This window comes from Molothrus ater, chromosome 5, assembly GCF_012460135.2.
Source record: "Molothrus ater isolate BHLD 08-10-18 breed brown headed cowbird chromosome 5, BPBGC_Mater_1.1, whole genome shotgun sequence".
NCBI classification, from domain to species: domain Eukaryota; kingdom Metazoa; phylum Chordata; class Aves; order Passeriformes; family Icteridae; genus Molothrus; species Molothrus ater.
The window spans coordinates 44375508-44400269 of NC_050482.2; the positions used below are offsets into that span (position 1 = coordinate 44375508).

The 24762-nt window shown below is 38.1% G+C and overlaps 1 protein-coding gene across 2 annotated transcripts in view; it reads right to left on the reverse strand.

Annotated features, from left to right (window-relative positions):
* TMCC3 (transmembrane and coiled-coil domain family 3) overlaps nt 1-24762 on the reverse strand; it is a 133077-nt gene that overhangs the window by 13002 nt on the left and 95313 nt on the right. The gene's annotated exons all lie outside the window — the stretch shown is intronic.

The window sequence follows — 24762 nt, forward strand, 5'->3', positions numbered from 1 at the left end:
CATCAGATTTCCATCTTCAAATCCTACCCCAAATCCTTCTTGCTGCAAGTCTCATCCTGTGATGAGAAGAATTCCTGCTGTATCGAATGCCTCATTCTTTGCACCGAGCACAAGACTGCCAGTAGGAGTCTGAGATGCTTCCTCATCCCTGCAGGTACTGGTGCCCTCTGCTGGGATGCAGGCTGAAATCCTCCCAGTGCAGGAGAATGAATGGCATCTCCTTCAAACTGTGCGAGTGCTCTCCCAGCTATACTACGGGAAGAAGTGAGGAATGCCATCCCTGCCATTGTTCCTGCTGTGACTCCTGGGTCCCCAGCACCTCACAGGGCCACCAAGCTATTAATAACAAAGAAGTTGTTGAGAGATGGGTTTTTAATTTTATTTTTTAAAGATTTTAACTGTGGTTGCCAAGAGAAAAATATGTTTACATACAGTAGCAGGCCCAACAGTTAAAATGGATGAGCCATCCTTTTGGAAGTGAGAAGCACTTTAAGAGAAAAGAATCCTCATACATATCTCTTATAATGGCAATTAATAGGGAGCTGGGCATTAGCAGTAGATGAGAAGCAGCAGTCCTGAAACATGTGGTACCACTAGGTAGACAGGAAGTCAAAGCACTAGCCCATAGTCTGAGGAAATACTAGAGACATGCCCTCAATCTGTCTTCTAGGAAAAAACAGGGAAAAAACTCAATTTGCATGTAGTCCGGGAATAGCCACAGCTGATATTAGTCTGAAAAAAGACACCTGGGCCTTGGAGGGAGACCACTGCACTTTATGGAGCAGCTCACACACACACTTCACTACAACCCAGTTGAGAACTAATAGTAATGTTTGTGCTGCTGAAATACAAGCTTTCAAGAACAGTGAACATGAGCTCTTAAGAACAGCACCACAGATGATGAGATAGGTAACTCTCAGAGATAAAGCCCCAGCCCCTCTTTTTCCAGAGAGCCACGAAGATCTCCAGCTGCCTGACCATGCTATCCATGTCCAGAGTTTCAGAAGGGACAGCAAAATCACTTCTTGGTGCAATGAACACAAGTGCAAGCTGGGAACCCTTCACTGCACATGAATTGTCAGGTTTACTTGCTGTCTTAAAGGTAAGTGGAGGGCTGGGTAACAGGGAGCCTGCTATTCAAAAAGAAGCATTCAGAGCACAATAGTGATTTGAAAACCCACTCATGGAAGCAAGGGTAGGGATTTCATTGGCATCACAACGATGCACATGTTTCTTCAGTAACTGTCTGCAAAAGCAGCACCAAGGTCAGACTTGCAGGCCATGCTGTCAATGAGCCCAGAGCACAGTAGGACCCACGTTCCCCAATACCACAGGCAAGACTGTTGGAAAGAGATTCTACATTGACAGGAACAATGTAGAATATTTTAACCTGCTGAACAGGTGAAAATATTGTGTTTAATGGCCTATAGAGATTGGTCATTGAATCTTCCTACTGGAAAATATAAAGCAGACCTAGAAGACCTTATTTCTTCCCCATAGATCCTGGGTGGGATCCATCTGGGAGAAAAAATCCATAGTGAATAGAGCACAAAGAGCATGCAGGCCACCCTAGTGCAACCCACATCTCATGGCTGCTCAGATGAATCCCATGCTGGCTTCCACTGACTGTGCCAATGGCTCTCCACTAACAAGTGAGACATAAGCCCTCTATGTTAAAGGTACCAAACTGAACTCTACTCTTTAAGTCATAGATCTCTTTTATGCTCTTTTAAAAAGTACCTTTAAAAAGTATAGAGAATAAAAAGCATTTACAAGACAGATGCATATATGCATCAGGCTCCAGAAAGCCTGCTCCTTTGGGTTGCCTCACTTACAGAAACAAACCATGAAGACATAAAATGATCTACTATTTAAATATGCTCAGTTTACAGGTGTTTCCTTCTTGTTCTTTCTCTAAAAAACCTCATTACCACCACCAATCATAGCTGTGCAAGCTAAACAAAAGCTTATGATGACAATTTAAGTCTATCTTGAAAGAGTTTCTGATGAATGCTTAGAAACAGAATCCCATAACGAGCATACAAAATAGGATTAAGGCAGCTTCACAGCTCTTAGAATTTGGTAATAGCAACAAAAGTCATCAGGAACAATTCTCTTTTTATCAGAAATATGCATATGCCAGAAGCACAGGTGTTCCAATGGGTAAAAGAACAGGCAGAGGGAGTTTTAGTAAGTTTTCAGTATATTCCAAAGCAAAAATGTATTTGGGGAGAGACTTTCACCATCTCTTTCAAGTTCACTGTTCCTTCTAAAATCCACATGAGAATCCTTCATGGAAATCTTAAATTAGAACTAAATCATCATAAAACATTTTAAGTTACATAAAATCAGCCCCCAACCTTTTTGTACAGTATGTTACAGCAAAACACCTTCTGCTTGTGTTTTTTTACAGAGCTACTCAATATCTAGAAGAACCTACACTGTGAACACCATGCTAATTATCATGCAGAGAGTTTAGAGTATATGGGAATGGAGGGAGTCAGCAAAACTTTTTACTGGGGTAATGGAAGATCCTGGGTGATTTGTCTGAGACCACCTGGCAAATGCTGATGGAGTCAAATAACTGAAGGTGTTTCTTTCATCATCAACAATTCCTCTATAACCTATTTACTCTGCACCTCCCCTCAAAAAAACATTGAAGCTGTAAGGCATCTCACTAACACACCTGAGATGTTTATTCCAGGTAGAAGTCAAAGGTAATCCCAGATACCCTTTGGCAAGAATCTGCTTTTCAATATTCAAAGGCTGGGAAACTTCAAGGCCATTCCATGAGTAAGGCATCATCCAGGGGCAGAGTAGGCTGTAGAGATTTGAATCCTTTTGAGCATTTTCTGCACTATGCCAACACAGTCTGGTAATTATAAAAATTCAGCTTTTCTACTAAGATACTGCAGCAAGACCTCAGATATAGATTAAACTACTAAGCATCCTAGGCAAGACATCAGCTGTTGAATCCAGTCCGTCTCAGGGTCAGTTTGATCTTTCCCTCCATTTTAATTCATTGGCACCACAGAGTTGAGACTCTTAAGTATAGGCACCTCAAGAAAGAGACACATGTACTTGCAATTTTTGTTTAAATAAAAAATACCCACAAAATTAAAAAAATAAAATACCCAAAGTTGAAAATTCTATAAAACAAACTCTGCAGAAAGCAATTGCAAGAAAGCACAGGCACTGAAGTTATGGTTTGACTAGAAATACAGCTTTTACTCTCTTGATCTAATCTGGTCAAGGCCAAATACTCGTGCATAACCTGCAATCCAAACTCCAAGTCAACTTCACACCAAAGTTGGTTTGCCTCAAATCCTACAGGCACGCTCATTTCAAACCAGAAATACCCCAGAAAGAACCTTTTCTCTAATTTCTATTTAAAGGACTAAACTAAAGCCAAATTTTTCAGGTCACAGCTTGTGTGTAAATAAGTATTTAGATATGGTACTATTTCAAATTAGACCAATGGGAGAAGAGAACAATGGGGGAAGAGGCAGTTTTCTCCTTCACTGGTAACACCAGCTCCTTCAGAACCCAAGAACATCCACCAAAGTCTCCAGTATCATAACTCACACTCAGTCCAGTTCCAAGTTTTTTGGGAGCACAAAACTGACATAAGCAAACTGGTCCCAATACAAACAACTTCTGTGCCTAGACACTGAAGTCTGAAAACAAAATGCCTCTATAAAAGCAAGCAAGTTACTTCTCATTTACTGTCCAGCAGTTATGTGAAGAAGAATAAAAATCACTGTCCTGACTAGAGAAAAAATACAGTTATGAACCAATACTCACATTTACTAAGCTTAAGTTTCTTAAGCAGGCAGAAGGTAGATTCCACAGCTCTTGGTTAACTATTTTGCTTCAGATCAGTCCTCCTCTTTAGATAAGCACCATTAATTAAAAACAAGTCAATAAAATACCTTCTCCTAACTCAGATCAAAAGAAATGTAACTCACCTGCATGTTCCTTCTCTCTCAGGTTTACACAGCAACATCAGGAACTGCTTGGGAGCTCCAGGTGCTCAAAGGGTGGCTCCATCAAGCAGTCCTCATAAGAAGCCTGCACTCCTATTCCCTGTGAAGGAGAGTGCCTTTCCCGTGACACAAATCCCTCAAAGTACCACCACTAGAAAACAGGAGGGGGTTACAGTTTTGAAGAGTGAGGCCAGTCATTTTGTATCCCTTCTAGACTAACTGTTCTACTTACTTTTAGTGTTTCTAATAGGTGCTGTCCCTTCCCTCTTCCTAGCTTTTATGGATTTTTTTCTTCCCCTCTCATTCAGTATTAAGCTTTCTTTTTCAAAAGATGTCTGAATAGATGGCAATAATGAAATTTTCCAGACTACTGTGAAGCATTCTGTGAAAAGTCAGCTAGCTACACATTTTCAATTATAAATCCTTTTCCATGAATGAGAATTTGATAAAAAGCCAGCTACATACCTGCTATGACTAATCACTTCTCATAGTTACAGCATATGCTTCTGATCTCTCATCACTTGTGATTTAGAGTATCACTGCATTGTCTAACTTCTCCTCACAAATTATTCCACACTGATCAAGTTGCAGCAGGTCACCTTCTCCCTCCACCTGGTTCTTTCTGTTTCACACTCAGCTCTTAATTTCATTGTTATTCAGATGGTCTAAGCATTTTCTGAAATCCCAGCTCCTGGAACTGTACAATCATACAAGAGAATTCCAGGAAATACTATGGAGTTTCTCTCCTTCAGTTACAGAGAAATAACTCCCACATCTAACTTCACAGTCAACAACCAACCAAGTCCTTTGTCCCAAAACAAAGACAACTCTAAGGAAATTTTAAATATATAATTTACACACCTACAAAAATCAACCCCACAGCTCATTAGTCCATCTAATTCATGACTTTTATTGCTTTGAGCTGGCAACATTACATAGGACTTATTTTGTCACAGGAACATTAAGGCTTTATAATAGCAGGGAATTTTGAAAATATTACCACTGAGAGACAAAACACTCTAAATCCATATAGACTGGCCATCATAGGCAAAAGACTCCAGACTTGGGGATTTTGTTTGTTTAAACCATGGCAAAACTTCTGTTTATAAACAAGAGAACAATAGCTCCATCAGACCTAGGATCTTTTCATTTGCGTTGATGCAGCAGCATCACATCCTGAGCATATAAACGATTATATCTTGTCCTGTACATGAACTGAGCTGCTTACTTAAAAGAGCCTGCCTGCTTCTTCCTTTTCCCCCTGCCCTGCATCTCTCCTTGCTGGGCTGATAAAGTCAAATCTCAAAAATACATATCTGTTACAACAGCAGTGTTGCCTATACCCAGGAGTTCTAGTTCATTTTTTATATAAAGGGTTTAATCAAAAGATAGGGTCTTCACTACATTACATGACTAAGCAGCTTATTTACCTCTCCACAGTAACTAGTGTATCTCTTGACAAAGCAACTTTATCAAACCTTCATTACTTATATACACTTTCACTATTTGCCACATTACACATATGAGTGCATATTTTGGCTCCACACCTGATATCCAAGGCCTGTATTTGTACCCTAACCACAAATAACCCCAAAGGCAGAGAACTGCATAAAGAGCCACCAATAATCAAAAACTTTGGCCATACTTCATGATCTACAAAAACTGAAATAAATTTAAAAAAATATTCAAACCAAACCAAAACAAAAAACACCCCCAAAAACCAAACGAAAACAAAAAAACACTCCACAACAACCAAAAGGAAAAGAAAGAAGCCCAGAAAATAAAGAGGAAAAGTTTTATTTAAAAGACTACTTCAAAAAATTCCTTCTTTCATTGGGCAAAATAAAGAAAATTAAAATTTGAATCACACAGATGCATATCATGCAGGTCATTTATTATTCAATACCACTGCTGCAATAATGGTATTTTAAACCACTATACACAACTGATTAACACTGCTCTGACTTAACTCTGGAGAAAACATCCTAATTGCGGTGCATTAAGAACCAAAATTCTCTGCAGAGTCAATGGATTTAACCTCCTGTGGATCACAAAAACACAACTTTAAAGCATTTTGTTATTAAAATTTATTTTTAAAACAGCAAAACCATTTTCCTTTCTTTTCACTGAAGAGGCAATATAAAGCATTAGGCAACAGAACCACATTTTCCTGCTCTTTGCATAACTTCCTCCTGGAAGAAAATGAAATGTTGTCCCTCAAGTTAATATAAACAATATTGTTTTGAAAAGCAGAAACTATGCTGTGACTCTGCCATTAAAGTGTGTCACAAGTGATGCTTTCCATTATGAATAGATCTACAGTTGTTCTCATTGTGGAGAAAACATTCAAACATTACTTGTATGTTTACTATCTTGTTATTTATATAAATATACATGTATAAAGATATGCTTTTAAAACATTTTGTAAAATATACATAAAGTTATTGCTATTATAAGTAAGTACTAGCCCACAGAAAATCTCATGTCCATGCAGAGTTTCAGCTGCTGTGCACCTTCTGGAGAACCTGCTCTTGGCATGGTGTTTTAAGGTTACACCCTAACAATCAACTCAAATAGTTACAATCAAATCTGAATTCACAAGAAAAAATAACTTTTCCAGTAAAAAGACCCAAACACTTCATGAAGATGAGTGTGCCTCTTCAGCAGATGTCCCTGCATCCTCTTCTTTAAAGAGGCTCCCTGTGCACATTATAACAATACATCCAAGCAGTACTTCAGCCAGTGCTTTGTGCATCCTCTAGAAACATGTTCTGTTGAGCACATGATGCTGAAGTTTCTCATATAATCTTTTTAAATGTTTGTGAGCAGGTACTAGCATGAACCACTCCCATAAGAGGTTGGAGGTATGTCTTTAAAAAATATTAAGAAACTTTTCTGTCAGTCTATTCTCTCTGAACAAAATTCAGCTAAGACTGTTGTATTGATTTTATAGAATTAATCCACTATTTGTACATAGTCATGAGTCATCTTTATACTCCATTTTTCCTTTCAATGTTTTGTATACACTGTACACTTCAAATACTAATACACAGCACACAAAAATCTCAACCCATGAAAGAAACTCTCTTGTAGACAAGTTCCATAAATAACATAACATCTATTAATCAAAAACCCAAAATTCAAAACACTTGTCTAACTGAAAAGAACATCAATGAGATTCACCCAATTAGTGAGAAATAAAACCCTACAGTAAAATCTTTATCTAGTCTTAAAATATTCATATTCTGAGAACACTTCCCCAGTCAGTGAGTTTTATTAAACTGAATTACTTAGAGAAACCAATTCAGATGATTTTGAAAGATAAACTAGGGTAAATTATTATTCTTATGTCACCATACTAGTTGCAATGAGAGCGTTAAATCACAGTTTTAAAAAGTTTTATGGACAAAAAAACTCCACTATTTTTAAACAACTGCCTTTAATAAGGATTCACTATGTTTTTACTGTATAGTACAAATCCTTTGATGTCATTTTGAAGATGCCATTATGCTTTGCCATGGTAGTACTAGCAATTCAAAGCAGACTTTTCCCCTAAGAGATGTTTGCAAACTGAAAATACATTTATTTCTGTTTTGCCAGAACTAAAATGTCAAGGGTAGAATGAACTCCTGCAGAAGGAAGTCCTGCTGATTTCTAAAAGCTCATTACAAAGCTCACTGCCCCCTACTCGTAACTACCGGGAGCATTTGTTGAACATCTCCTCATGTAGTGTAAATATACAGCAGAATGTATATTATGCATGAAATTTTAGTCATAAATTCAGTGCTTATAAACTAAATAAATAAACAAACCAATCCAAAACCAAACAAAACCCCTGCTCCTTTCTCTCTGCCATCCAACACAAAAACCATTCTCAAAGGCAGGACTGCAAGATGAGAAGCACAGGCAAGAAACAGTAGTGACTTTGTTTAGCAGGCTAATGGGAAGTGCTCAGAAACTGTTCAGTTGCACAGCACATTTAATTGCTTAAAACAGAATAGATTCAGTAGGAAAAATTGTTTTCCATTTGATATTTCTTAATCTGTTAAAACCATGTTGCTAATATAAAAGTAATTTAATTCAGGAAAATGAAACCTGCTCTTCTTACCTGCTGTTGTATTGAGATGATATATAAAATATTATAGACCAACTTCATGTAAATTTATTACCTTTGTTTCATTAATATGTTTATGCAAAATTTAATTCAATTTGGCACAGATGTAGTAAAGACCTGTCTCAGGAGATAGCAGGGCTGAAAAGGCAACACCAACAATGCACCAGTGACAGTGAGACTCAGTGAGAAAGTGGCAAGCAAAGATGGAGCAGCCTGTATTGCTCCTACTGTATTTTCTTGCCTTTGGATAAGTGTTTTAGACTCATATCCTTTGTATTCAAGGCTCGTAGGTTTTTTGATTTTGTTCAAACTCTGCCTAGGAGGACAGATAGGGTTAAAACCTTGATAATGCTTTTAGAGTCACAATTTAATTTGGATCTCAACATCATTATCTTAGGTGTTTCATTCTAGCACTACAAAGGATGTGATGGTGTCACAGGGATTATTTATTTAATTGAATAGAACAATACTAGAAATGTTTCATAGGGATATGTGTCTCAGGAAATTATAAAATTACTCTTCAAATAACATCTGTAGAAACATGATTAAAGTTCAGGGTAGCTTACTTGACCAAGATGTTTATATGGCCAGATGCCACAATTTAGACTCTAATGACAAAACTTGTCGATTCTTCTCATTGAGAACCACTAAGATTTTTTGGAAGAGGAAACCTTAATATTGTCATCAGAATATTGTAGTACAGTTAACTTTACCTAAATAAAAACAAGTATAGCTTGCTACAGAATAGTATCTACATTAACAATTATGTGCTTATTCATACTCTTCGCTTATACTTTTTTCTTTCTTTTATCTTTCCTCTTTTTGCTTTTGCTCAACTAACAGTAGCAACTTCATCTTTTAATCTTAAATCAGTTTAGTCATGTTTTTTTTTATCTGGGATGTATTTAACCTGGTAGAATACTTGCCAAGATTTACAGAAATTGCCAATCTGTGCATTAATACAGCTAAATTTAATGTATCTCCTCTATAAAGCTCTTAAGACTATCCCAGAACAACTTTTCTTTTTAAATAGTAGTGATAATTTATATTACATGACACAAATAATGAATGTTTAGTCTGGATACGGTGAACCCTAAAGCACATGATTTTATGGAATCCATACATTTCAGTTTCCATGGATACTTGACACAACAACTGATATTGCTTAATTATTAAATTACAGCCTTAAAATAGAACTGCTAGATCTTCAGTAACATCCATAATTAAATCCACAATGATGGGTAAGTCAACTGCTATAAACACATAAGGTAAACCCCACCATCTTCAAGTTAGGTATTAGAACACACCTCTGTTTTACTCAAGAATCTCTTTCAGCATTGCTTTGTGCGCGATGAAGAAACATAAAGCTACTTAATATGGTCTAAGCAGAGATGGTAACAAGTTATTAATATAATATCTAACAAAAACTTCATTTAGCACATAGGTACTTCACATTCTTATACAGCTGTGGTCCATAATAGCTAGCCCAGGGCAGCATTTCTGAAACAGGAGCTCAGGAATGGAGAAAACAGGAGAAAAGCTGTTACTTTTCTTCTTGGTTGAGTTGTCCCACACTCGCCATCCATGACTTACATGTCCCACAAACTGAGTCACAGAGCTCACCCATCAACTTCCGTGCCAAGTGTATGAAAACAATAGAAGATGTTTCAGAGCATTTTTAAGAGTTATTTTCAGCTTGTTGAAAGCCATTGCCTCTCTTACCTAACCACAGGGAACTGGGAGAGCCTCTATCAAGCAATGGTCAAACTGTTGCTCTTATCTCCTTGTGAATTTTTGTGTGAAGCAACAGGCTGCCCAACATAAGTTTGTTCCTCACGTTCCTTGATTACAGCAAAACAGAACAATTTAAAGCAGGATACAGAAGTTCCCCATATAATTTTATTATACCGTAATACAATATACACTAATTACAGCAATACACCTGATGGTCTTTTTAAAGCAGTTTCTAATCTTGATTCAGAGTGTTTTAAAAAAATTATCAACAGAAAATGGCATGTGTGGATCTTACATTCAAACTAAACGTACAGGGTTTGTTCAGAAGCACAGACATAAATGCTAGTTAACAATTTTCTCCTAATGCCAGTTCCTACATATTAAACTCATATTAGATTTTTCTATTTTTAGAGTTGTGGTGATGTTAGAGGCCCTTTCACCAGTATTATTTGATTAGAATGAAACTGAAATCAATATTCTGCTCCTAGTCTGCCTGCCTGCCTCCCTCCCTCTCCTTTGAACTTTCTAAACTGACTCTTTTTTTTCCTCTCCTGAGTTTCTATTCAGACAGTCAAGAGGATATGCTTAATCACATGGTTTGGTGTAAAACCCTTATAAACATATTACCATATTCAGTCATAGCAACAGCACAGATAAAAAGGAACAAAGCAGAGTTCAGTGGGAAAGGAAGCAGATAAGAGCCATGCTGTCCTTGGAGTCTGACCATGGTTACTGGCTCTGCCCTGAGCCAGAGCTCTGTACCTGAGCAGGGAGCTGTGCTTGGCTACAGGCTCCAGAACCCTGGTGCAAACAGCCAAACATTCAATAGAAGAGACCTCATTCCATGACAGTGGAAAAGCAAAGCAAAACCCAAACCCCAGTGCTCATTTTGATCAAGGCATTAGAAAATTGTCTAAATATTTTTTATCTTTATCTCTCTTGGTCATATGCTTAGAATAATTTAAGTCTAAATAAAGTACCATTTATCAATCAGATTTTTAGAGGTTTCAACAGACAGATGAAGATCTATATCCATTACTAAACCCTCAAAAACATGCCCCTTATGCGATTATGCCATATGATGTTAGCCTAATTACACACAGTGAGTTAATATTCCAAACAGCGTAACATGTCATAAAGTTATTTTGCAGACCCTCTTCCTAAAGAAACAGACAGACAAATACTCTCACTTTCTGTAGTGAGTTACTTGACAGCTTTGAAAAACACACAAATCACTCCAAGAAATCATAATGCAAACTGCAAAGAAAGCTACTTCAGCCTAAGTCCACTAGTTCTTGGTGTTTATGTTACAATCAAAGCAGTCTTCCTGCAGGTAAGCAAGTGGAAGAAACATATAAATTTGGGCAGAAAGTGACCTTGAAAATTAGCTCCTGTAGACGTAACATTACTTATAATAAAACAGAAGTTTGAGGGGAAGAAAAAAAGCAGGTGGTAAACAAAATCCATATTTATCTAACTTTTCAGCAACTCAAAATGGCCTGAATGTCTTTTATTCTATTTCAGCTAGAAAGGAACTTTTTAGATATGCATACATTCATTGAATGCTCTGGGAAACTTTAATGAATTGCAGTGATTTGCACTGGAAGAAAACCTTCCATGCAAATATGACTGTATGGAACTCTGACCTCTCACAATAGAAAGAGCAAATCACAGCTTCTACAGCTCTGCTCTCCAAATGTAGATTTTAAGTCTGTCCCTACATATGCTTCTGGTACTAACCAGAAAACACTGCAACATTTTAACTTTATGGAATGAACTGACGTACATCATTATTCATCCCATTTGGTCTGTAGGCTTTTTACGTGCTTTTTATTATCTTTCTTGTTCATTTACTGCTTTAACAAGAGTGTTATAAAAATAAAGGTCAGTACAGAAATAAATGCACCAGGTGTTATGCTCCTCTGCGTAATTTAACAATATTTAGACAATATTCATATAGTTTGAAGCTATTTGATATAATGTATTGAAAAAGCCTGTTCTGTTAGGGTTGTTTGCTAGCTGAAAGCCAAGAATTCACCAAAATAAATCCAGATATATGTTCAAAATTGTCAGATGCTTACCCACAGGTACTGGGCCCACTATAGGGTAGTATATCCAAGTAACACTCATAAGAACATTGAAAAGTTTAAAATACTATTAAAATAATTAACAATAGACTAGTAAAATGGACTAAAAAGAGACTAGTAAAACCAATGATTTTTCATTTATTTAGCTTTTCACTGAAGAGCTGGTTTAGATCCCTTTAGTGTAATAAAAGTGATGTTTACTTTCTGGTATGAACGTCCCAATACAAGTCTTAAAAGATTCATGCACAATACTGTGAATGCATCTTTGTTTAGAATGCAGAGCTGGGGTGGGGATTAGGAGTATGGAAATAACTGAAAACACTTATGATGTGGTAAAATAAAAAAAAGTATCCCATTTTAACACAGCTCTTTCAAATTCTCTAGATGACTTCTGGATTACATAAGGTAACATAATAGAAGTTCTTACTATGTTTAAAATATCACAATATTGTGATATTTGACTATCTAATGTATGAAACTTGTGTCAGAACTGATCACAAGTTTCTTAAAGTTTTGCTGTTATCTGAAGGGAAAGGAAAGGAATTATCCTGGAAGTACTTATTGGAAAAAGCATTGTTTCAGAAGGTTTATAGTTTGCTTGCACGTAGCACCAACCAGGGAAATTATGTTGCTGCCTTGAATGCTGAGATCCAACTACAAGCAGTTATTGTGCTGTCAGACAAAATCTCCCAGTGTAACTCAAAGGCAATGTAAGGGAGCCAGCAGATTCACTAACAGACTGGTCTTCTAAGAGACTACTACATATGAATGTACATAAAATCACTCCCACAGACCTGGCAGCCTGCCAGTATTACAGTGAACAAGTCTAGCAAGGTCAAAATATTTTTAGAGTAATGTCTTCAGAGTTGGGGTATTTTGAGTCTATGATCCCCTTTTGAAGAGTTAACATTGTTCCCAGTGGAATTTAAAAGTTATAACTGGTAGTTCTAGATACCTGTCTCTGGCACAGCCTGCCACACTGATTTGAGCTGTACTTCTGATCTGCAGAAAGGCAAATCCTAGAAAAACTCTACTAGTTGCAAAAGAAGCTCCAGTGACAAACTGAGAAGCTGACAGTGACAAGCCTGCTTTGAGATAGTCATTCCAGGTGTATTCACTGATCTGTTCCAAGGAATTTGACTCTCTTCCCACCCCCAAAGCATGTAGACACACTGACAGGCAATACAAGCTAGAGATAAAAATAATGAAACCTAATCATCACATTGTTACTTCAAACTGATTATGAGTTCCAAGTACTAAAATATGATTTACTTATTTCCTTTTTGGTCAGTGTTTCCTCCTGAACGTGCCTTGGGGGTAGGGAGAGAGTCCAATTCAGCATAAATTCTCAAGATGACTTTGTAATCACCTGTCCACAGACAACCAAGTTCCACAACTTCTTCCATGCTGAAACATCCAAGGACTTATGATGGACCAAAAGTAAATAAAGTGTGTCTTTGACAACCACAGATACTTGATCTGTGCTTACATTGAGACGCCACATATCTCCTGCAGTCACTTCAGGTGAAATTTCATCCCTAGTCTGATACCACAGGAATCTAACACCTTGCACATAGTGATTCTGCTACCTAAAAATCATAACCTAGGCTCTTATATCTTCACTGTATCTTATGCATGACATGGCTGGCATCCATGAGTGATGATGGGAGCCACTTTGATAGGTGAAAGCTGAACTAGTCACTATTTTGGGTGAAGCAGGAAGGCCTGGAATTTTTCTAAGTGTTATGATCAGGGAAGACACTGCAGGATCTGTTCTGCTCCTTCTTCAAGGATGGGAGGATGCCACATAGAGGGACTTTGCTTCAAATCACAGCTTATTGGCTAAACAAAAGGTTTTGAATTTTATTCATGTGAGCAGAAGTTCATGTGAGTTTTTGCCTCACATGAGCTCAGGCTTTCCCCTTACCCTTTCCCCCCTTCCTCTATCTATCTACTTTTTTGTGAACTCTTCAGTTCTCAGTTCCTTCTCTGTAACTGCTTCCCTCCCACTTTTCTATTAACATACCTTGTAATAGGTGAGTACCTTCCCCTCCACCCAGAACTTCTGTGTGATCTACTTACTCCCAAAATTTGTTGACTGAATTTAAATTTTTCTCACTCAGAGACAAGGGGTTTTGAAGCTAGGATCCAACACTCTAACAGAACCAGGTAATTTCACACTCGTGGGACAACTTCCTGTAAATCATATCAGTATCCATTGACACTGGGAAATTTGAAGAAAATAATCTCCCTATCAAGCACAATCTTTCTAGTAGGTCATTCTTAGTCTCTCAAATGATGCCTTATCAAATGTAAAGACACTCTTTAGGTTATACAACTTTACAAGGAGAGGAACAGCGCTCTAGGAGTCTAACAGTAAGCAAACTGCAGCAATGCAATGTAGCTGCAGGAATATGAGCCAATGCAAAAGTAGAACAAGCAACTCCAAAAGCCGTGTAACAAGCTCAGCCACTCAGCAATCCTCACAAGCCTGAAGAAACTTTCCACTCTAAGCTCTTGTGTATGGACCTTTGCTTCTCAGAAACACAACAAAGTATGAAAGGGATCATATATAAAACCCAAACAAAAACAGGCCAGTACCAAAAGTTTAAGTGCTAACTTATTATCAGACACAATCTGCTTTTGAGGCTATCCAGGCTGCCACTTGCCTGTCAAGCAAAAACAACATCTTCTTTAAGTTACCACTGCACCATGCTATAGATACTGTGGGAGAGGGACATTATTGCAATTGTAGTATAAAATATACTTCCCTTTTTTTTTGCCAAACTTTAAATTTGTTCTAAGTTTACAGAAATTAATAGAATAAGTTAAAGGACTGTATATCTATATAATGAAAATAAAATGAAAATTAAAGGACTGATACCTATATAATGAGAAAAAATTACCAACATCTTTTTTTCTTTCTCTTTTGTGACAGTCAAATAACAAAGATTGGAAAGATGGGAAGTAATCCTTCAAAAGTATTTTTAGCTGATTGAAACAGCCGTGATTCTAAACAACCTACAAGAGAACTACCGCAGGTAGTCTGAAGGCTTTGTACTAAAATAAATGTCACTTTGCCAAGTGAGATGCATTTAGTCATTTCCTGATTTCTTTTCCCTTTATTTCACATATTTTAAAATGTGTGTTCCTGAATAATTTGTTCCTTTCCTCCAGAGATTCCTTTGCAATGATTCCATAATAGTCCACTAATGAGGGCACTGGTACCACAATCTCTTTCCAGGTGAATCAATTCAGATGCAAAATGGATCATGACTTCACTGCAGAAATCAGTGCAGAAGAAATACTTAATCACAGATGAATTACATGTTCAGTCATATGTGCCTTCAAGCAAAAGGCGTGGGGGAAGTAGGTTTACTTATCAGCCAAGATTGTCCATCAAGAAACAAACAGTTGGATTTTAGGCTTTTTTCAGCTTAAGACATGTCCAAACTCACAGCTTCAAGGCAGACATCCCAACCACAAAAGTGACAGCTAAGACAATGACATTCCTCTGCCTCTCCAGAAGAATTAGGGCCCCTGGACCCCAAGATTTGTGGAGACATTACAAAAGATAGCAAGACAGTGAGGACATGCCCCAGGAAGGGGAAAGCTTTTGAGGCCTCACACCACAGATGTGTTTTGAAGAAATGCAGAAGGACACACTAGCATGTTGCCTTGCATTCTTGGGCTTGCTTTTTTTATTCTTCAGCACCAAACTTGCTGCCTTGACCCCAAACAGTGCTGGGACCAGCCAGCCTCAGGAAGCACAGAGGGCACACTTCAGAAATGCAGGTTCCCATGGAGCTCAGCAAACAAGATGGTAGGGAATAATCAAGGTCTCCAACAGACTCCTTTCCTTTAGTTCAGCAGCAGCTTACTTCTGCTGCAGCACTTCCACAACACATGTTAAGTCTAGTATTTGTCCTATTCCTGTAAAAAAAATATTTTGGACCATTTTTTCAGTACATTATTAACCAGCAGTGTCCAAGCCACACATCTCTCCCATTAGAAGAGCAAATGTGCTCCACCAGCCATGATCTGAATTAAGCTTATCCAAAAAACATCCATAACTACTTAATATTGACAATAACCTGGAAAACAGTTCTGCATGCAAGCTAGAGCATTTAAATGGACTGCAGGCACAACCTGGTCTTCATACATTGTTCTTACATCTTCAGCAAACACATAACAGAATCAACGACATCCAGCTACCTCTAAAATCATGGTAGACTGAACTGGCCTATATACCTGAATAAATTAGCACTGAAGAGAGGTAATGGCACTCTAGGTTGGAATCAAGCCATGACAGCCTGTAACTGCTAAGATCCTCTGTGTACATTTGCACATTTAAGAACCCAAGCTGTTGGTTACAAGAATTTTAACTGTTCTGGTTGAACACTTCACTCTCTTTTATAACTCTACTGATTTTATTTTTTCTATTAAATATACTCATGCAAGAGATTTTCATCAATTAGACAGAGCACAGCAAGTAACTGCACAAAATATGTTACATCCTTTGGTACATCTTATTGGACAAGCCTGCTCTATATTGGAAACGTGAATAGGAAAATTCTCAAAAAAATGTTCTTTCTTTGCCTGAAGCTTCAATTCTTCTGGTTATGAATCTAATAGGGATGTCTAAAGTTTGGCAAGCAAAAACTGAACCAAAGCTAAAAAATTACCTGTGGTATCCAGCCTTGTATGCAGCAAAGTCCAAAATGTATTAAGTTGTATTTTATTTTTTTGTTGAAAATGCATGAAGTATGGGCAAGCTGTTAAAACACTTAATATTTGGTAAGATACCACACAACAATCCATACCAAAAAAAAGCAAAATTTTAAATTTTTTATGAAGGCCACAATTTTCTTGCTTCAGTGGTCATGAAAATGAAGTATGAATGTCATGCACAGAATGAAGCATACTGAAAAGCCCAGAGCTCTCTCAAGACCTCTAGATCAAGAGTTTCTGAAGCAGCAACCAGAGTTACTTCAGTAAAGGCCATTCTTCCACACTGTCTGGCAGCTAAGCAGTGCAGAAAGGCATTTCAAATATTTGACCAACATCAATTGCTATTTGTGTTCACAAGCATGGATGAATCCAGATTCCCAAAAAAAATATCAGGAACATCATTATACCATGCACCTGAAGACACTGAAACACTAACAAACAGAATTAAGTACATTGACTGGCAGAAAAAAAGCCCAAATCAAACAAATCATTAGACAGCAATGAATACAGAATTTAAAACACAGATTGACAAGAATTTTCCATTTATCCCCCTACAAGATGAAACATACGGCCAAATTTAGTTAACACTAGTCTTCAGTGAATGAACCAACCCAGCTAAAATTTCAAAGACACAGTCCAAGTGTATCCACACAAGCATTTCCTACAGCTCTTGTTCCCAATGAAGAGAGCAATGACTTGGTAAGAAAAGGGGCACATGAAAATGGGGTGAAAAGAGATTAATGCTGCCCATCAACTGCAGCAGGAAGCACTGAGTACCACCAAGCACCACACCAGAACAAAGTGCTCTGCTGCCAATATCTGCTTCTTCACTGGACATGTTATGCCTTCCCAAAGGCACACTGTCTCATTCTGAAGGCACCTACAGTGCTCCCTTCACAGTGCTTTCTCTGGCCACCTGTTTGCTGCTAAAAGCACAAGAGTTGCTTGAGATATTATACCCAAATCAAACATGCCCTCCCAATGTTCCCAAGGAATGCTCTTTGTTTCTACAGTCCAACATGAGACACTGAAGATGCTAGAACACCTTCACCTATGCACTTTGAGAAGACCATTAATTGAGTTTTCACTATTAATATACTTTTGTCAATTCATCACTACCCTGATGATATGGAAGCTTTATTCAAATTAGAGTATAAAGCTGCCTTTTGTGGCAGAGCTCCATGGCACAGACAGAGGCACTGCAAGGCCAGGCTGCAGAGGGCATTGAGCAACCTGGGCTAGTGAAAGGTTCCCTGCCCATGGCAGGAGGGCTGGAAGTAAGTGATCTTCAAGGTCCCTTCCAAACCAAGCCAGTCCATGATTCTGTGATCAGAGGGCACACACTACACCTGATCAGTGGCTGAATATGAATAGGCACCACTCAGAGATCTGAGCCCTAGCTCAGCTTGAACATGTCAATTGCTAGAGAAGAAGAGGCAGGGACAGTATGCTGTATAACCCTTCACAATCCCACAGAAACACTAGTTCAGGAAGAATAACACCATGTGGTAACATATGGACTTCAGATTTATTTCCTAAAGCAACAACACCAGCAGCACCTTTCCAGATCTCCTCACCCCAATTCCTCAGATTCTTTTATGCACCCAAAATGCTAGAGAGTATTTTCTGCCTGCTCTAGTGTCCTTAATTGTCCTTTATAATGGCTTCAACTTCAACAGTGTGCCTTGCAAAACCATTCTGGCCCAACAAATAGGCAAGAAAGCATATTCTCTGGATAATCTTCAACTGTCTGCCTGCTGATGGACTGGCATGCCAGCCAGTGGACAACAGGAAAATTGTCTCTGACTTCCACTCCCTTCAAGAATGGATAGGTGCCTGGTGAGGACACATGAAAATCATTTTCACAACATGTCTGGGCTCATTACCTTTGAAGCCTCTACTCTCCTGTCATATTTACTAGGCAGAATATAATTCTTAAACAACTCTGAATGATAAAAAAGCCTCAGGAAACATGAAAAATCATTTCCAGGAGAGAAACAAAGGACTTAAAGGAAATTCCTTGCTCCTAACATTGAATTACATTAATAAACTTAATAGGCTTCCTTTCCAAGGGAGTAATGCATTTTTGCTGTTCCTCAGGTTTGGAAAGTAATTTGAAAACTACCATGAATAAAAATTTTATCTTGATTTACTCTCTCTACCTTCAGTTAGATCTTCCTCTTCTACACCCAGCTGCTTCTTCTTGTTATTGGCACATAAGTGACATACATTGCAAACATATAAAATATTTATACCCTTTCCATATTTTATTTGCATGCAAACCTTTTTTCCTTTTACAAAAATGAGCACAAACAGAACAGAAGGATGAATACTGTATTTATTTTAGAAAATCTGACTAATCTTTTCCTCCAATGTTTTGTTTGTGGGGAAAAATATTGCTAAATTATGTGAAATATGTAGAATGCTATTATTTTTTTTTTCCTCTGGGACCTACATTTCATACCAGTCCCTGCAGTTTTCCATCCCTGGGGAAATTTGTACAGATATTGTAGTTTGTCAACATCATTAAGAAAAGACAAAATTGGCAGAACAGAGGTAAGATAAGGAAGTTGCTGTTTATAATTGTTCAGCTGTGAGTTACCACACTGATACTGGCTCAGGACATTTCCTCTTTTGGGATTCCCTGGCCAGTATGAATTACAATAGTAACACCTATTAATTATTTTTATTCAAAATGTTAGTATTTCAGTGGCTAAATGGATTCTACTGTTGCATGTAACACCATGATTCTAGCCAGAAGTCTCATAAATTGAATTGACTATGGTGCTTGTAGTGCTGACAGAAGAAAGCTCAGCATAGTGTTAGCCTAAGGAATACTTCTGAGCATTCACTAGTCAAAAAAAAAAAAGCACATCTGTTGTGAAAATGCCAAGGGGTTTTTTGCATTGGGAAATGAGCTGTTGAGTGGATGACACTTTGTACCTTTGTTAACATGACAGTTTCCTAAATCTTATTGTTCTTGCAAAGCTAATGACAACATTACCAACAAGATTGACCTGTTTGCTCCAGGAAGAAAAAACATTTAGAGAATGATGCAAGTTTATCACAGAAGCCTCAGAACTGGATCTTGATATTATGCTAATAACAGCAGTGAATGGTGCAAGGCATTGCACTCTAAAATCAAAGCTTCCCCAAATTTAGCAAAGAGTAATTATTAAAGTAATTAAAGATATTGCTTCATGTGTTGGCTAATAAAATCTATGGAAATTTCACTGCTCCTTACAATGGAATTTCAGAAGCTCAGTTCAAAGAAAATATTTCCAAGCTGCTGTCCAACCTTAAACCACACTAATACATTGGTTCAGTATATTATGACATGAGACTGATCAAAATCATAGTGGAAAAAGAATTTCTTATCATTTCCAAGTCACTAACCCTACCTTCACTAAAGTATGTATTTATCAGTCCATCATACTGTTAGTCACCAAAACAGCCACATCATAAGCAACTTATTTGGCCATAAATAGAAAGACACAGTGATAAATTTGAAATAAGAATTCGGACACAGCTATTACAATTTTGTCTCACTAAACCATGAGAAGTTCACACCCCTAAGATTAGCAAATTATACCGGATGAAATCAGACAGAAAAATTTCCTCTTAAAAATAGAAATTAAGGGACTTATAGCAATGTGCACGGGATATAAATAAAGTGAATTTAACTCTATATGACTGTGCAGGTTTTGGCTGGGATAAAGTTAATTTTCTTCACAGTTGGCTGGTATGGGGCTCTGCTTTGGATTTGTGCTGAATACAGGGTTGATATTATAGAAATGTTTTTGTTATTGCTGAGCAGGGTTTACACAGAGCCAAGGCCTTGTCTGCTTTCTGTACTGGCAACAAGGCTGGGGTTGCACGAGAAGTTGGAAGGAGACACAGCAAGGACAGCTGTCCCCAAGTGACCACGGGGATATTCCATTCCACATGGCATCATAGTCACTATATAAAGGGAGGGGAAAGAAGGAGGAAGAGGGGAGGCATTCAGAGTGATGGCGTATGTCCTCCCAAGTAACTGGTGGGGCACTGATCTCCTGAAGATGGTTGAACACCTGTCTGTCAATTGGAAGAAGTAAATTAATTCCTTGTTTTGCTTTGCCTTTGTGCAGCTTTTGCTTCCCCTACTGAACTGTCCTTATCTCAGCCCATCAGTTTTCCAGCCTTCATCCTTCTAATTCTCTCCCACTGGAGGGAGAGTGAACAAGCAGCTGCCTGGGGCTTGGTGGCTGCCAGGGGTTAAACCATGACAGAAACATTTTAAAGCCATCTTATCAGGGAGTCTATAAAATAATCATTGGCCTTTCTTTTCCCAAAATCAGATATTCTTGCAGTAACAATAAGGTAAATTCAAGAGTCCTCTCCTTCTTTCCAAGTCACAAATTTCTATTTTTTCACCTTTCTTCCTTTACATATAAAAAAAGCAATGGGAAAGGTAAGGTAACATCCTGTACTGCCAAATTTCTGAACAATCAGAGACCAATGATTTTTTTGCATAATGGCAAAGCTGGCAAAAAGACAGTGGTTTTTTTTAAGTTTTCCTAAAACAATTATGCATAAGTGAAATGAAGAATCAGTAATTTTAAGAATGCACTATGTAAGAGAGAGGGCCAGAATATTCTTTTGCTTTTCTGCCTAAAAGAACTTTAAGTCCTACTCAGAGCAATTTGGCACAGATGTCTAGATGTTCAGTACATACATCTAGTTCTGTAATGCATGAAAAACAGTGAAAGTTGCATCTTTTATGCAGTGTTTGCAATATTCACTGCCACAGCTATTTAGACTAGATTTAGTCTCAGCCAGCTTCAGGTATGCAGCTTTAAGTGGTGTAGAATGAGCTTCTTCAAAATCAACAGAGATTAGACATATCACTGCAATTGCTTTCCAACTCTCAACTACAAAGAGTGTGCAACTGCCTTTGAAAATGCCCAATTTCAAACAGTTACACAAGACTTGCACTATTTGGGGGGAAGAAGCACCTACGGCATATAGTCTTAAAAGCTACTTGATGTAGAAAGCAGGAACATGCATTCACTGTATATTTTTAAAAGCCTAAAACCAGTAAGAGGTGGTTTTTCCTTAAGTATCCACTTGGATGGCTAATGATTCTGAAATATGTATCCTTCACAGTATTTATCCTCCCTCCTGCACATGCTGGAAGAAACCACACTCTCTTCCGAGAGGTTAAATGACTCCCACCATTACACAAGGACCGAGAGCTGTCACAGTAGCGTGAACCCATGTCACCAGAGCCTTAGGCTATAGTTGTCACCACTGCCCTAGACTTAATTTCAAAACATAGATTTTCTTCAAGGAACTCATTGAACTTTATCCTTCTCTGACATTAAGTGCCACACTGCATAATGACACTGTACACACAAAGATTATTCTAGCTGACTCTGTCAAGTCTAAACAAAAGTAACTCAAACAAGGCCTGGGCTATTTGTTCTAAAACACCACAAGTGGGTGTATCTTCATTGCAAGAGAAATTCCTCAAAATTAAAGAGCAGTTCGCATATAAGCTACAGTGTAACATACATAGTCACTAAAAACACCAAGAAGTCTCACCTAAAATCTGCATGAAAAGTGGCAACATAGGTCAAAACATCTTTTGAAAGAACAATTTGTAATTTCCTGCACTCAAAGCCCAGCTTCCCAACTCCCAAAAAATATCATAGCTTCTGGCATCAACAAATACAAACCAAAGTTTGGCACCGAGTTTTATGGAGGTCACCAAAGATTTCCCTCTATCATTTTCAGATCAAGCTTTGTTAGGTCATAGGTCCTGTCTAATTCACCCTCCTGAACTCAGCTGCTATTGATGCCCTCTGGTTATCTGGTGAAAAAAGAGAAACAGAGTTCCTTGGAGGCAAAAACAAAAGCTCATAAAAGCTATGGGTGCACATTTTTCTACATTAAATTTATGCTGCAAGACACAATGATGTCCCGCAGGTAGAAAAGCATCGAAACCAGTTTTTTAAATATCAGCAACAGAAGATTTGCTCAATAGGATCTCTCTCTGCACTAGAGAGAGGATACCATAGGAGTTAACACTGGAAAGACACAAAGGAATAACCTGACAATGGCATACTTCCTTTTATGAGTAGCACACCTAGCTCTTACAGACAGTAATGCTCCTTGGTGCTTCCCAAGACAAATTACTCTTAACCACATCCATACAGTTTATGGGAACAAAACATGCAAGAGCCAACAAGGACAGTCTCAAAATTTCTTCATGTAACTATTGGCAAGCAGAGGAGACCCTGTCACTGATTGTCAAACTTTTCACTGTCTTCACTATTACTCTTTTCTTAAATCTTCCTCAGGTCTTGTTTATAAATGCTTTTGCTCTCTCTCTCATCCCCAGCCTTCCCATGCCTCTGTTGAATCTAAATCTCTTGCCCAGGACAGGAGGAGCATAACTCTTGTATAGATCACAGGCCCTCACCAGAAGCAGCACCATCTGCCTGTGATGATGCTGTGTATCACAAGGTCCTCGTCACCCACGGCAGCAATTCTTCAATGTGAAGAAAGCGTTCTACTGCAGAGACCTGCACAGAAAGCTGGTCAGGACAACAACATAGGAGTGTGGCAAACTTGCTGTAAACCTTCTGTGGACCCATTTTAGCAGACCCAAAGCCTGGGCAGCTTGAATCAGCCTGCTGACATTTACTATCTGGCTTTAAAAGAGACAATTAAGAATATCTTTTAAACTCTTATTTTAGGAGAAGGCTGTAATTCTTCTTTTGTTCATCAAGGTGAAACTCTGTAATTTGCTCCAAAAAAGGACTGGATACAGGTGACAAGATGTAGTCAGATTTCTTCCTAAAGGTATGTCAGGAGAGGGGAATGAAAAAAGATAGCCTCTTTCCCTGGATAGGCATGGGAGAAGAAAGAAATTAGAAACCTGATGAAGTGAAGAGACACTTTACTATTCTGACAAAACGTATCAGGGACAGCCATGACACAGGATTATGTTACTCCTGCCGAAAGCTCTAGTAAAACAAAGATTCCTAATATAGTAAGAGCCACACAATCCCATATAATGCACGTGTATCAGTAGCTGAAGTAATATCAAGTACTGAAACATTTTATTTTCAAGTCATCTGTGTGGACTAAAGAAGGGGGAAAAGAAAATTACACCTGGCCTTTGGAGTGGGCTCTGTTCTGAGCAGCAAATCCATTTTAGGCTAAGCACATGAAATCCCACCTCTGTTCCTCTCTCCATCATGTTTCCCTGCTATCTTCTCCTTTCCTTGCTATTGCCCTGAACATGTCCAAAGCTGCTGAGAGCTACTGCTGCAGACTGGAGAAGCAGCTGTGAATGAGTAAACAGTCAAGTTTTTTCGGTCTTTCTTGGGTAAGAAAGGTCCTCACACCTGACCTAGGCAACTCTTATTAATAAGCTCTGTTAATTTAATTCTTCTAACACTAAATGCCTCTTTCAGACTGGCGCTGGGTTTGATCCTAGTCAGTTCCAAAGCTTCCACCTGTCCTTGCAAACTTCAACCAAAGCTCCTTGTCAACAATCATCCAAAACACAGTCAGTACCCACTGCAGTCCCACAGCCAGCTCCCATTTCATATGAATTAATTAATTTCCTAGGAAGTGAGGGTGAAGCAGTGAATCTTAGCAAGTCCTCAACAAACTTAAAGTACATTAAGCTCTACTGCCCTGAATTAGAAAAATGTTAAGAGTCAGTTGTAATTGGTCTGTCAGTTTGATCTTTGCACATCACTCACCTGTACAGACATGCTGGTATAAAGCAGCACATTTTCTGCATATTTATATCATTTTGCATTTGAACAATGAGCACTAGCTGAATTCTAATTTCTGTATTACATGTACTGGAATAACTTGGAATAAAGGGAGTGAATGCAGTAAAACCAGAGAAACCTGCTAAATTAACTTACCCTAACAAGGCTTCTTTTCTTGTAACAGTAATTCTTGTAGTCTAGTTTAAAGCCCACTTAGAAATTCCCTTATATTCAATAATCCCAAGAACCCAAGACCCTGACTCCTCAAATTTCCTGTAAACTGTGTTACTTGCTTTTTAGGTGGCAGTAGGCAATATCAGGTTTGGTTTGTTTATTTA